Consider the following 15,809-nt stretch of genomic DNA (forward strand, 5'->3'; position numbering starts at 1 on the left):
TAGCCAGTGGAATACAGATGGTAGTGTATGGAGCAACAACTGAAGCTAAAAAAGACAACTGCAAAGCACCCGACCGCAAGGTGCTACAAAGGGTGGTGGGTACGACCCAGTAAATCCCTGGGGCCGAGCTCCTTGCCATCCAGGACCTCTGAACCAAGCAGTGTTAGAGGAAGGCAAAAAAAATTGTCAAAGACTCCAGCCAGCCAAGCCATAGATGGTTCTCTCTGCTGCCGCATTGCAAGCGGTACCAGTGCACCAAGTCTGGAACCAACAGGACGCTGAACAGCTTATATCCCAAGCCATAAGACTGCTAAACAAGACTGCTAAATAGCTAATCAAATGGCTACCCGCTGCTGCTACTGTCTATTATCTATCCTGTTGCCTAGTCAATTTAACCCTACCTATATGTACATAGCTACCTCAATTACCTCGTAGCCCTGCACAACAACTTGGTATTGGTACTCCCTGCATATAGCCATGCTATTTTTACTCCTAATTGTTATTCGTTTTTCACTGTGTATTTATTCCTCGTGTCACTATTTTTATCTTTAACTCTGCATTGTTGGAAAAGGACCCGTAAGCATTTCACTGCTAGTCTACACCTGTTGTTTACGAAGCATGTGACAAATACAATTTGATTTGGTTTGGAAGGGAAGAAACTAAGGCCTGGATATTTTAAAGCAGACCCTTGGATAACCGATGGAGCCTTAGTGAACCAAACAAGAGACAAAGCTGAGATGTACGACAAACCTTAGTCAACCTGTATGTCTGCTCTTAAACTGCTCCTATATGTGACTCTTCAGAGCACTGTATGAATGCTTCAGGAAGGTAGAGTTAGCCATGGCTGTGGCATGTGATGTGTAACACGTTGTAACCCAGAGACCGAGAGCCCTGGTGGGCTTATGTGTTAGCACTCCCCTCTAGTGGAGTAAGACAGAATACTGTACCAAAGACAAAGGGACGGGAAGGGGTAAGATTTGTCATCAGTCTCTGACAATGAGGGAGCATTCCTTTACTCTCCACACCTTTCTGCAAGACAGTGATTAAATAACAGGACCTTAATTACCTTCTGCTGAAAATCCTGCTTAAACACCAGGCAGACCCTCATCAATTAGCAGCTGCCCACACTGCCACCACTCAAATTCTTTAGGCATTCACAGACCCAAACGGAATCCTCCTTCTTTACGTCACCCTGATTTCTTTGCATGTGTTGGGTATCGTTAAAAATATTTTAGACGGGAACGACACATTGGATAGGATTTAAAGTCTTCTCCCTGTACTGTCATTTTCTCAGAGCAATGTGAGTGTCACTTGAACAAAGAGGGGATTAGGCCTGGGGAAAGGGGAGGAAGAATAGAGTGTGAGAAAAATTTGTACTGGCTGAAGAGGGAGCAAGAGAGCAACACCGCAGAACAACAATGTCATTGGTATCACCTTACACAGTGATCAATGCTCTGCAACCTGTCATTGGTATCACCTTACACAGTGATCAATGCTCTGCAACCTGTCATTGGTATCACCTTACACAGTGATCAATGCTCTGCAACCTGTCATTGGTATCACCTTACACAGTGATCAATGCTCTGCAACCTGTCATTCGGTATCACCTTACACAGTGATCAATGCTCTGCAACCTGTCATTCGGTATCACCTTACACAGTGATCAATGCTCTGCAACCTGTCATTGGTATCACCTTACACAGTGATCAATGCTCTGCAACCTGTCATTGGCCACACTGCATAAGGTGACATCCTCAGGGGACAATATAGAGTAGGGAGGGATAGCTGGAGACAAGAGGGTCAGCCTGATAGTCTGAAAGACCACTCACCACAACCGCAGATTGACAAAGGGTCAACAGATTCTCTGCCGTGACTCTGTATTCAAGCAAGTTGCAGTTCTGACGTTCAACAAAACCTAAAACTAAATCTGTGTGTTATTATGAATACTCATACCTTAATACCGGATGGTTTTTGCAGAACCCCCCCCCCCCCCGTTTTGAATCAATTAGCCTGAAGTTCTAGTCAGCATAACATTCTAGTCAACATTGACAAATTGAGTTTCACCAAGCTTCCAAACAATCTGTCAAATGTACTTGTCCAATGAGCACAATCAAATTACTAACAGCAGAATGTTAAGAAACAAAAAACATGCAGTATCAATCACAATCCATTTGGGCTGACTGAAATACATTTGGCCCGGTCTCTGTATAGTCAGTCAGCAGACTGGCCTGGCCTACATCAGAAACATTCATTATGATAGATTTAGTCCTAGGAGAGCTAGAGGTGAACAGTGTCGTGGTGGTTAATGTGTGGATCCATGCTAAATGTCATGCAATTAATATATGTCTGGAGGCAGCATGCAGTCTCTGGCTTAAATTAAATTAATATCACTCAATGGTGATTTCTCAACCAGGATGCCCTACTTATTGATCACCATCCATTCTGCTGTGTGACTGTGTCCTTGAGGAGAAAAGGTTGGAATGAGTCAGTAACTGTGTCCTTTATTGACACTATAGCTACTCTGCTACAGTATTTTTATTTTTTTTAATTTTTTTTTATTTAACCTTTATTTAACCAGGTAGGCAAATTGAGAACACGTTCTCATTTACAATTGCGACCTGGCCAAGATAAAGCAAAGCAGTTCGACACATACAACAACACATAGTTACACATGGAGTAAAACAAACATATAGTCAATAATACAGTGAAAAAAAAAATAAGTCTATATACAATGTGAGCAAGTGAGGTGAGATAAGGGAGGTGAAGGCAAACAAATATATGTATAAATAAATAAAAATATAAAAGGCCATGGAGGCGAAGTGAGTACAACACAGCAAGTAAAATAAAAACTAAAAAAACACTGGAATGGTTGGTTTGCAGTGGAAGAAAGTGCAAAGTAGAGACAGAAATAATGGGGTGCAAAGGAGCAAAATAAATAAATAAATAAATACAGTAGGTAAAGAGGTAGTTGTTTGGGCTAAATTGTAGATGGGTTATGTACAGGTGCAGTAATCTATGAGCTGCTCTGACAGCCGGTGCTTAAAGCTAGTGAGGGAGATAGGTGTTTCCAGTTTCAGAGATTTTTGTAGTTCGTTCCAGTCATTGGCAGCAGAGAACTGGAAGGAGAGGCGTCCAAAGGAAGAATTGGTTTTGGGGGTGACTAGAGAGATATACCTGCTGGAGCGCGTGCTACAGGTAGGTGCTGCTATGGTGACCAGCGAGCTGAGATAAGGGGGGACTTTACCTAGCAGGGTCTTGTAGATGACCTGGAACCAGTGGGTTTGGCGACGAGTATGAAGCGAGGGCCAGCCAACGAGAGTGTACAGGTCGCAGTGGTGGGTAGTATATGGGGCTTTGGTGACAAAACGGATGGCACTGTGATAGACTGCATCCAATTTATTGAGTAGGGTTTTGGAGGCTATATTGTAAATGACATCACCGAAGTCGAGGATTGGTAGGATGGTCAGTTTTACAAGGGTATGTTTGGCAGCATGAGTAAAGGATGCTTTGTTGCGGAATAGGAAGCCAATTCTACATTTGACTTTAAATTGGAGATGTTTGATGTGAGTCTGGAAGGAGAGTTTACAGTCTAACCAGACACCTAGGTATTTGTAGTTGTCCACATATTCTAAGTCAGAGCCGTCCAAAGTAGTGATGTTGGACAGGCGGGCAGGAGCAGGCAGCGATCGGTTGAAGAGCATGCATTTACAACGTCCCAAGCTCCTGTTCGGTTGGCCAAGAGTCGACACAATTAAAAACACAACATAGAAAGATATGTCAGGAGGATAAATTAACCATTTACAAAACAGTGTGCAGATAATAACCAGTCCACTTGAAAACAGTTTCCTCCACTTGGTTTCTGTTGAGACCACAATAGGTCCATAGACAGTGATGGAGGAAAGCAAGAAATGATGGGTCAGGTAGGATGAAGTATAACACTTGTCCTGCCACCTCACTTCCAGGAAAGACGCTTCACTGGCACTCATAACACCTCTCCACAGCCCTCAACAATAGCCCACAATGCCCCACTCTACAACATATTAAAGGAACTATTTATTATAGCAGCTTGCTAGAGGGTATGAATTGCTCTAAAAGTGGGCAAAGGCAAGCCATAGTATAAAATAGAGGGGGGTGGGATATTACTTCTAAAGTTAGTTGGAAAATAAAATAGTATCATTAAATAGGCCTATCTACCAAAAGTGAAACCATCTGAGGAGATCTGTTTACAGTTTGGTCAAGGGTATGTTGTTGTTTACGTGGGCTACATGCTTCAAGGCATCTGAATACTACAAATAAATGCAGGCTTTTGTGAATCCCAGCAGCTTGTCTAGACCTACTCAAACACCAAATCCCAGAAGTGGCTAGAATAAATATACAGAGAAACAAGAACACCAAAGCTACTAGGAGCCTGACATCTAGTGGCAAACTCAGGCTACACATGTAAAACTCATATACCTTTACCTAGCGTTACAGTAGGATTTCCAAGCTGTAAATGGATATGTCTGTGGGTTAGCCTACCTGTTGATTAGCTATGGAGAACAATTAGAGGTCCGGCCCATACACTCTAGAGCAGCCCAGTAGGAGCCAAAGTTAGGCCTCAGACCTGCCTCTTCTACTAGATTCACCCAATCTGGTTCAAAGAACGATACAATTCAACAAGAAGAGATAAACTCAGGACAATTCTCTATCTTATTCTCTATTATGTGTAATGCATTAGGGAACACGCCACATGACAGACAGACCTTGGATGGATATAAAAGGAGGTCATGCATAATTTCTAAGTCTCTAAAATACCACATCATTCTAGGATATTTCTACATGCCATAGAAATACAAGAGTGAGCAGCACTTACTTTCTTGGCCCAGACTCTTATCATGATGTTGTAGAAACCTATGTGGAGCAGCTTGCGCCGGCTGATGCGGTGGTGGCTGAACAGGAAGCGATGGGCACGGTCGATGTTCTCACAGCACACACAGACCTCTAGGTAGCAGCGCACACTACGCTGGACATCCCCGTACACCCTGGCCTCGCTGTTGTCCTGCACGTGCTGGCCAACATAGCCCACTGGTTGAGCTTTGTCTCTAGCTCCTCCACCTCAGCCAGCTCCCGGGCCTTGGCCTCGGCCTTCCTCTCCCGCTCCTTCAGCTCAGCCAGCTCCCGGGCCCCGGGCCTTCCTCTCCCACTCCATCAGCTCAGCCAGCTTCCGGGCCTCTGCCTTCCTCACCCACTCCTTCAGCTCAGCCAGCTCCCGGGCCTCGGCCTTCCTCTCCCACTCCTTCAGCTCAGCCAGCTCCCAGGCCTCGGCCTTCCTCTCCCACTCCTTCAGCTTAGCCAGCTTCTGGGCTCTGGCCTCTGCCTCTTACAATTCAGGAGCCGGCTCCTTCGAGTCGTTCCCCTTCCCTTTGGCGTTTTTAATAGGCACAGGAGCAGAAGCATCCGGTGCAGCTGGTATAGTGTGCTTTTTGTTTGCAGCTGCCAAAGTTGGCGCTTGGTTTTTCATAGTTTTGCTCTTTTTAGCCGTTGATCCTGTATTTCTTCCTGCTTTTGTCAATATGGTTTTATGTGAGGTACCTGTTAGCTTCAGTTTGCTCGTTTTCACAGGTTAAAACTCTGTCTAATTTCTGCTTCAGTGTCTTTGTTTTAGTTTTCTTCTCATGACTCAGTGTCTCCATCCAGCGGGATTTGGAAGCTGGCGCATCTTTGCCCCTTCCCTTACCAGTCTGTCCTGCCCCCTTACTAATAGTCTGTCCCACATTGGGCACCTCAGTCGTCTCTTCTTTTAGTAGTCTTAAAGATAGCAGGCCTAACGGTGTCATGAGGAGGCCGCAGCGAGCATGCCCATCAGTTGTTGGAACGTTCGTACTTTCACCAACATGTTCAACTGGAATTGTTGCAGAAGATGAAGAACGCTGTCCATGCGCCGAGGGGTTATATACGCCCTCATGGTGCAGGAGTTCAGAGTCATGCCAATAAAGGTGATCTTTTAGCTTGATGTTAAGTTGCTCTTTTCGTTCTTCACGGTAAGACAGTGATGTGGGTCAGTGTCAGTGCTGTGCTCTCGGCCACACTCTTGTGAGAGGGGGCCCAGATGAACCAGTCATTGAGGTAAGGAAGGATCTTGATTCCCTGTAGGTGGAGGAAGCTCAGGGCTGCACTCACGCATCTTGTGAAGACACGAGAAGCCAGGGAGAGGCTGAAGGGTAATATCACCAACTGGTATGCCTGGCCTTGGAAGGGGAACTGTAGAAAACGTCTGTGTTCCGGTAAGACAGGAACGTGAAGGACAATAACCACCCAAGCCACTACCTGTTCACCCCGCTACCATCCAGAAGGCGAGGTCAGTACAGGTGCATCAGAGCTGGGAAAGAGAGATTGAAAAAAAGCTTCTGTCTCAAGGCCATCAGATTGTTAAACAGCCACCACTAGCACAGAGAGGCGGCTGCCTACCTACAGACTTGATATCAATGGCCACTTTAATAAATGGAACACTAGTCACTTTAATAGTGCCACTTTAAGAATATTTACATATCTCACATTACTCATCTCATATGTATATACTGTATACTGTATCTTTCACTATCTATTATTTACTATCTATTGCATCTTAGCAGCCACTCTGTCACTGCTCATCCATATATTTTATACTTATATTTTCTTATCCCATTCCTTTACTAGATTGTGTGTATTAGGTTTTGTTGTGGAATTGTTAGATATTACCTGTTAGATACTGCTGCACTGTCAGATCTGGAAGCACAAGCATTTCACTACACTCTCAATAACGTCTGCTAACCATGTGTATGTGACCAATAACATTTTATTTTATATTATTTTATTTGAAAGTAAGCGTCCTTTAAGTCTACCATTCCCCTGTGGCTACGATCTGGAGAACATTGAACATCCGCAACATGTAAAAGGCGAGAACTTTTAGGAAAACATTTAACTGTTTTAAATCCAGAACTGGATGGAAGCCTCCGTCTTTCTTCGGAAACAGTTTGAGTAAAAGTAATCTTGCGGTTCTGATGCTTTTACTCTTGTGACTGCTCCCTTCTCCAGGAGAGATGTCAAGCTTTCATGGGGTCTGTGACTGAGATCCTTCTGACCCTAGAGAATGGTAGGGTCAGCGTCGGACCTGCAGCGAGAGGGTCATCACCACCCAGGGGTCTGAGGAGGGAGATGCCCAATAAGTCAAGTGCTGCTAGGTAAATTGGCCAACCCCCACCATTCAGTTTCAGCTGAATTGTGGGGTTGGGGGGGGCTGACCACTCAGTGTATACACTCAGTGACATGTAAAATAGAAGACATGTAAAATGTGTCAAATTGCAGGAAATGAGCTTTAAAACTGATATTTTTTCCTCTCTGCCAACAAGAGGGGTGTAACCATTTTGGGTTTGTATAGATTGCAAGGTGGGGGTTTGTTACTATGATAAATGATAAATGACAATATCCATCCAGACCTTACCCCCTAGAAAATGTGTGTGACCTGACCTTCTCAAATAGTATCAGCTATTTAAAATTAGTATCAGCTTTAAAATTCAGTTTTAAAGCTGATTTCCAGCAATTTGACACATTTTACATGTATTATACACTGAGTGTACAAAACATTCGGAATACCTTAATATTGAGTCGCACCCCCTTTTTCCCTCAGAACAGCCTCAATTTGTTGGGGCATGGTCTACAAGATGTCGAAAGCATTCCACAGGGTTACTGGCCCATGTAGACTCCAATGCTTCCCCCAGTTGTGTGAAGTGGGCTGGATGTCCTTTGTGTGGTGGACCATTCTTGACAAAGACGTGAAATTGTTGAACATGAAAAACTCAGCAGCGTTGCAGTTCTTGACACACTCCAACCAATGCGATTGGCACCTACTACCATACTCCGTTCAAAGGCACTTGAATCTTTTGTCTTGCCCATTCACCCTTTGAATGGCACACAAACACAATCCATGTCTCAAGGTTTAAAAATCCTTCTTTATCGTGTTTCCTCCCCTTCATCTACACTGATTAAAGTGGATTTAACAAGTGACATCAATAAGGGATCATAGCTTTTACCTGGATTCACCTGGTCAGTCTATTTTGTGGAAAGAGCAGATGTTCCTAATGTTTTCTACGCTCAGTGTATTCTCTAATGCTAATATACTAATTAATCTAATTAACTAATACAATAGTAAGCAGAGACTATTACAGCAGCTATGATAATACAAAGTAAAGGTAGAGAGCTACAATAATATGGCGGGAGTTGTACAGCAACTGCAAAATCATTTCAAAACATTTTTATTTAACTATTATTTAACTAGGCAAGCCAGTTAAGAACAAAATCTTATTTACAATGACCCAGTCAAAAACAAGGTCGAATCATGACATCAGTGATCTTCATATCGGAGCTCTAGAAAGTTTTCCGAGTCAAAGCTCTTCTTTTTCAGTTCTCAGTTGACATGAACTCACGGAAGTCTGAGATTTCCCAGTTCTGAGTTTCCAGTTGTTTTGAACACGGCAGAAGTCATGCTGGATTTACAACATGGCCAATGTTGAATGTTTATTACATTTACATTTAAGTCATTTAGCAGACGCTCTTATCCAGAGCGACTTACAAATTGGAAAGTTCATACATATTCATCCTGGTCCCCCCTTGGGGAATGAACCCACAACCCTGGCGTTGCAAGCGCCATGCTCTACCAACTGAGCCACACGGGACTATCATTTTAAACTTGGAAAAGAGACCCTTAAACCCAGACTTGGAAAACTCCACTGAATAGCAGGCTAGTGTTTGCTTTGCAATGCTTGCAGTTAGCCACTGATTCCTTCCAAACCCCTCATTGATGAATTTACAATTTCCAACTTGTTGTGTAATGTTTATGTCCAATGGCCGATGAGCAGCGATACGTTTTATCTATAATTTAACTTCATCATTTAATTTCATATGACAAGGATTGAATAGGATTTGCCAGTAGAATGTCAACTTGATTCATGATGACTGCTAGCTTGCTAGCTAAGATTTTGAAGTATGACGTTGACATGATCAGTCCAATCAAAGCTATAACGTGGTTTGACATAATTTTATCTGTGGCCAATGACCTTGAGCCTTCTTGGATGGGCACTTCTTAATTACGTGCTGTTGTTTTTTTCTCCCCAGTTTTATGATATCCAAGTATGATCTTGTCTCATTGCTGCAACTCCCCAACAGGCTCGGGAGAGGCGAAGGTCAAGTCATGCATCCTCCGACCAATCAAACTGCGCTTCTTAACACTCGTCCGCTTAACCCGGAAGCCAGCTGCACAAATGTGTCAGAGGAAACACCTTTCAACTGACAACCGAAGTAAGCCTGCAGGCGCCCGGCTCGCCACAAGGAGTCGCTAGAGCGCAATGAGCCAAGTAAAGCCCCCCCGGCAAAACCCTCCCCTTACCCGGACGACACTGGGCCAATTGTGCGCCGCCCTATGGGACTCCCGGTCACGGCCGGTTGTGACACAGCCTATGATCAAACCCGGGTCTGTAATGACGCCTCAAGCACTGCGATGCAGTGCCTTAGACCGCAGAGGCCTTTGGATGGGCACTTGTAATGTAACTCAATGGCAGCACCCAAGGGGCTTGAATTTTCGAGCTCTACCCGTAGATTTTGCGATGACGTTGTGTCCCCGTGAGTGACAGAACACTGAGCCAATCATTGCGCAGCTGGAGAACATTACCAACTCCTATGCGCCGTATTTTCTGCTGGCTGCACCACCACCACAAAAAGCACTGCACTAGGCTGAAACACCTGCACACTCTTTATTGCCTTACTCAAGAAAGCAATAAAGAGACTATGTTTGTATGCGGCTTTATTAACCCCCTTTTATTTTTACATTGTTTGCAAACTGATACGTGACACGTATTAATACCAAAATAACATGCAAAACAGGCAAAAAAAGTTCTGCCCCACCTGCCCTTAATGATGGTTCGCTACTGCTGGTGAGCCTAGGTACTACCACAGGGTTGGAGCAGGAGAGATACCATGTTTAAAGTAGGCTTATTTATGTGAAACATGCACTAATGGCTGTCATTTGGTAAAGCAAGCTGAGTGGCACACACAGTGGCATCTAGGTTGAGTTTGTAAGCTAGCTACAGTATCTTGTACCGTGCTAGTAATAGCAGGAGAGACGGATGCTTGGGGAGGCAGTCCGAATCTCACATAGTATAGCTGGCTAGGCTAACAACCTTCTTAGATGGCATGCGCTCTCAGAGAGGCAGTTATACGGAAAGTGACTAGTTCGAGTTTTAAATAGTCAAATGAAGACTAGTGCCCTGTGGCCTCGATAACGAGCATGGCAGCAGAGGATATCTTGACAAGTATAGCACTGAAGTATGGTGGCGAACACACACTAGCTGGTGGGAATAGTCAGCACAGGACAAGGAAGAACGATATCCTCTGCTAAAAAGGATGGGTAGGGGAGAGCTGTCACAGCCTTGGAGGGCGAATTTTGCACCCACAGGTCACAGGCTGTTGCTAACAGACTGACAATAAACACAACTCACTCAAAGTTTAGTTCACCCTACCTGGACCTGGGAAGATGCAATCCGAGAAGCGGAGCAGTCAACTTGCCCGATCCCGATACAGCAAAGATAACTTTGCAAGAAGAAATAACTGGCGGTGACTTTGTAGTTATTATTACTCCACCTGCACGGAGTGCAAGGGATATAATCCATACTTTCAACCGTACTGACGGTCTGAAAGGTATGAAGTAGAACCATTATATTGACCAGATACTCAAGGGGCCGCTCTAACAATGAAAATAAATATCTTTAAAAATGTAAGGCAGTCGGGAGGAGGCAAGATCAGGTGGGACCATTCTAGCCAAGGAGAGGGCAGATATGCCTGTGAGCAACAGGCACAAAATCAAATCGTATTTGTCACGTGCCGAATTCAACAGGTGTAGACCTTACAGTGAAATGCTTACTTATGAGCCCCTAACCAACAATGCAGTTTAAAAAAAATACGGATAAGAATAAGAAATAAAAGTGACAAGTAATTAAAGAGCAGCAGTAAAATAACAATAGTGAGACTATATACAAGGGGGTACCGGTACAGAGTCAATATGCGGGGGCACCGGTTAGTTGAGGTAATATGTACATACAGGTAGAGTTATTAAAGTGACTATGCATAGATGATAACAACAGGCTTTTTAAACCGGATGCTGCTTTAATTATTAGTATTATCATTATTTTAGCCAGCCCGCCAGCTTAGTGGAGTCTGCCAGCATAGTGACTACTAGCATAGTCAGTGTAGTCAGCTCAACTATCCCCATTGAGACTGTGTCTGTGCCTCGACCTAGGTTGGGCAAAACTAAACATGGCGGTGTTCGCCTTAGCAATCTCACTAGGATAAAGACCTCCTCCATTCCTGCCATTATTGAAAGAGATCGTGATACCTCACATCTCAAAATAGGGCTACTTAATGTTAGATCCCTCACTTCAAAGGCAGTTATAGTCAATGAACTAATCACTGATCATAATCTTGACTGAAACATGGCTTAAGCCTGATGGATTTACTGTGTTAAATGAGGCCTCACCTCCTGGTTACACTAGTGACCATATCCCCCGTGCATCCCGCAAAGGCGGAGGTGTTGCTAACATTTACGATAGCAAATTTCAATTTACCAACAAAAAAAATGACGTTTTCGTCTTTTGAGCTTCTAGTCATTAAATCTATGCAGCCTACTCAATCCCTTTTTATAGCTACTGTTTACATGCCTCCTGGGCCATATACAGCGTTCCTCACTGAGTTCCCTGAATTCCTATCGGACCTTGTAGTCATAGCAGATAATATTCTAATTTTTGGTGGTTTTAATATTCACATGGAAAAGTCCACAGACCCACTCCAAAAGGCTTTCGGAGCCATCATCGACTCAATGGGTTTTGTCCAACATGTCTCTGGACCTACTCACTGCCACAGTCATACTCTGGACCTAGTTTTGTCCCATGGAATAAATGTTGTAGATCTTAATGTTTTTCCTCATAATCCTGGACTATCGGACCACCATTTTATTACGTTTGCAATTGCAACAAATAATCTGCTCAGACCCCAACCAAGGAGCATCAAAAGTAGTGCTATATATTCTCAGACAACACAAAGATTCCTTGATGCCCTTCCAGACTCCTTCTGCCTACCCAAGGACGTCAGAGGACAAAAATCAGTTAACCACCTAACTGAGGAACTCAATTTAACCTTGCGCAATACCCTAGATGCAGTTGCACCCCTAAAAACTAAAAACATTTGTCATAAGAAACTAGCTCCCTGGTATACAGAAAATACCCGAGCTCTGAAGCAAGCTTCCAGAAAATTGGAACGGAAATGGCGCCACACCAAACTGGAAGTCTTCCGACTAGCTTGGAAAGACAGTACCGTGCAGTATCGAAGAGCCCTCACTACTGCTCGATCATCCTATTTTTCCAACTTAATTGAGTAAAATAAGAACAATCCAAAATGTATTTTTGATACTGTCACAAAGCTAACTAAAAAGCAGCATTCCCCAAGTGAGGATGGCTTTCACTTCAGCAGTAATAAATTCATGAACTTCTTTGAGGAAAAGATCATGATCATTAGAAAGCAAATTACGGACTCCTCTTTAAATCTGCGTATTCCTCAAAAGCTCAGCTGTCCTGAGTCTGCACAACTCTGCCAGGACCTAGGATCAAGAGAGACACTTAAGTGTTTTAGTACTGTATCTCTTGACACAATGATGAAAATAATCATGGCCTCTAAACCTTCAAGCTGCATACTGGACCCTATTCCAACTAAACTACTTAAAGAGCTGCTTCATGTGCTCTATCCACCGGATGTGTACCAAACTCACTAAAAGTGGCAGTAATAAAGCCTCTCCTGAAAAAGCCAAACCTTGACCCAGAAAATATAAAAAACTATCGGCCTATATCGAATCTTCCATTCCTCTCAAAAAAAATTGAAAAAGCTGTTGCGCAGCAACTCACTGCCTTCCTGAAGACAAACAATATATACGAAATGCTTCAGTCTGGTTTTAGACCCCATCATAGCACTGAGACTGCACTTGTGAAGGTGGTAAATTACCTTTTAATGGCGTCAGACCGAGGGTCTGCATCTGTCCTCGTGCTCCTAGACCTTAGTGCTGCCTTTGATACCATCGATCACCACATTCTTTTGGAGAGATTGGAAACCCAAATTGGTCTACACGGACAAGTTCTGGCCTGGGTTAGATCTTATCTGTCGGAAAGATATCAGTTTGTCTCTGAATGGTTTGTCCTCTGACAAATCAACTGTACATTTCGTGTTCCTCAAGGTTCCGTTTTAGGACCTCTATTGTTTTCACTATATATTTTACCTCTTGGGGGATGTCATTCGAAAACATAATGTTAACTTTCACTGCTATGCAGATGACACACAGCTGTACATTTCAATGAAACATGTTGAAGCACCAAAATTGCCCTCGCTAGAAGCCTGTGTTTCAGACATAAGGAAGTGGATGGCTGAAAACTTTCTACTTTTAAACTCGGACAAAACAGAGATGCTTGTTCTAGGTCCCAAGAAACAAAGAGATCTTCTGTTAAATCTGACAATTAATCTTGATGGTTGTAAAGTCGTCTCAAATAAAACTGTGAAGGACCTCGGCGTTACTCTGGACCCTGATCTCTCTTTTGACGAACATATCAAGACTGTTTCAAGGACAGCTTTTTTCCATCTACGTAACATTGCAAAAATCAGAAATGTTCTGTCCAAAAATGATGCAGAAATATTAATCCATGCTTTTGTTGCTTCTAGGTTAGACTACTGCAATGCTCTACTTTCCGGCTACCCGGATAAAGCACTAAATAAACTTCAGTTAGTGCTAAATACAGCTGCTAGAATCCTGACTAGAACCAAAAAATGTGTTCATATTACTCCAGTGCTAGCCTCCCTACACTGGCTTCCTGTTAAGGCAAGGGCTGATTTCAAGGTTTTACTGTTAACCTACAAAGCGTTACATGGGCTTGCTCCTACCTGTCTTTCCGAGTTGGTCCTGTCGTACATACCTACACGTACGCTACGGTCACAAGACGCTACGGTCACAAGACACAAGAGATCTCCATTTTTATGGAATGGTCTGCCTACCCATGTGAGAGACGCAGACTCGGTCTCAACCTTTAAGTCTTTATTGAAGACTCATTTCTTCAGTAGGACCTATGATTGAGTGTAGTCTGGCCCAGGAGTGTGAAGGTGAACGGAAAGGCTCCTGAGCAACGAATCGCCCTTGCTGTCTCTGCCTGGCCGGTTCCCCTCTCTCCACTGGGATTCTCTGCCTCTAACCCTATTACAGGGGCTGAGTCACTGGCTTACTGGTGCTCTTTGATGCCGTCCGTAGAAGGGGTGCATCACTTGAGTTTGTTGAGTCACTGACGTGATCTTCCTGTCTAGGTTGGCGCCCCCCCTTGGGTTGTGCCGTGGCGGACATCTTTGTGGGCTATACTCGGCCTTGTCTCAGGATGGTAAGTTGGTGGTTGAAGATATCCCTCTAGTGGTGTGGGGGCTGTGCCTTGGCAAAGTGGTTGGGGTTATATCCTTCCTGTTTGGCCCTGTCCGGGGGTATCATCGGATGGGGCCACAGTGTCTCCTGACCCCTCCTGTCTCAGCCTCCAGTATTTATGCTGCATTAGTTTATGTGTCGGGGGCTAGGGTCAGTTTGTTATATCTGGAGTACTTGTCCTGTCTTATCCGGTGTCCTGTGTGAATTTAAGTATGCTCTCTCTAATTCTCTCTTTCTCTCTTTCTTTCTTTCTCTCTCTCGGAGTACCTGAGCCCTAGGACCATGCCTCAGGACGACCTGACATGATGACTCCTTGCTGTCCCCAGTCCACCTGGCATTGCTGCTGTTCCAGTTTCAACTGTTCTGCCTGCGGCTATGGAACCCTGACCTGTTCACCGGACGTGCTACCTGTCCCAGACCTGCTGTTTTCAACTCTCTAGAGACCGCAGGAGCGGTAGAGATACTCTTAATGATCGGCTATGAAAAGCCAACTGACATTTACTCCTGAGGTGCTGCACCCTCGACAACTACTTGATTATTATTATTTGACCATGCTGGTCATTTATGAACATTTGAACATCTTGGCCATGTTCTGTTATAATCTCCACCCGGCACAGCCAGAAGAGGACTGGCTACCCCTCATAGCCTGGTTCCTCTCTAGGTTTCTTCCTAGGTTTTGGACTTTCTAGGGAGTTTTTCCTAGCCACCGTGCTTCTACACCTGCATTGCTTGCTGTTTGGGGTTTTAGGCTGGGTTTCTGTACAGCACTTTGAGATATCAGCTGATGTACGAAGGGCTATATAAATAGATTTGATTGATTTGAGAGTAGCAGCGGTGTAAAAAGGGGGGGGGGGGGGGGGGGGCAATGAAAATAGTCTGGGTAGCGATTTGATTAGATGTTCAAGAGTCTTATGGCTTGTGGGTACCGCTCCGGTACCGCTTGCCATGCGGTAGCAGAGAGAACAGTCTATGACTAGGGAGGCTGGGGTCTTTGACAATTTTTAGGTTCTTCCTCTGACTGCCTGGTATAGAGGTCCTGGATGGCAGGAAGCTTGGCCTCAATGATGTACTGGGCCATTGGCACTACCCTCTGTAGTGCCTTGCGGTCGGTGGCCGAGCAATTGCCATACCAGGCAGTGATGAAACCAGTCAGGATGCTCTCGATTATGCAGCTGTAGAACTTTTTGAGGATCTGGGGACCCATGGCAAATCTTTTTAGTCTCCTGAGGGGGAATAGGTTTTGTCATGCCCTCTTCACGACTGTCTTGGTGTGCTTGACCATGTTAGTTTGTTGGTGATGTGG

The 15,809-nt window shown here is 44.3% G+C and overlaps 1 pseudogene; it reads right to left on the reverse strand.

The window, feature by feature from the left end:
• LOC139539297 (uncharacterized) overlaps positions 1–8,500 on the reverse strand; it is a 67,411-nt pseudogene extending 58,911 nt beyond the window's left edge.
• Between the last annotated feature and the right edge of the window lie 7,309 nt (positions 8,501–15,809).

The sequence above is a fragment of the Salvelinus alpinus genome, chromosome 15, assembly GCF_045679555.1.
Source record: "Salvelinus alpinus chromosome 15, SLU_Salpinus.1, whole genome shotgun sequence".
Classification (NCBI taxonomy): Eukaryota; Metazoa; Chordata; class Actinopteri; order Salmoniformes; family Salmonidae; genus Salvelinus; species Salvelinus alpinus.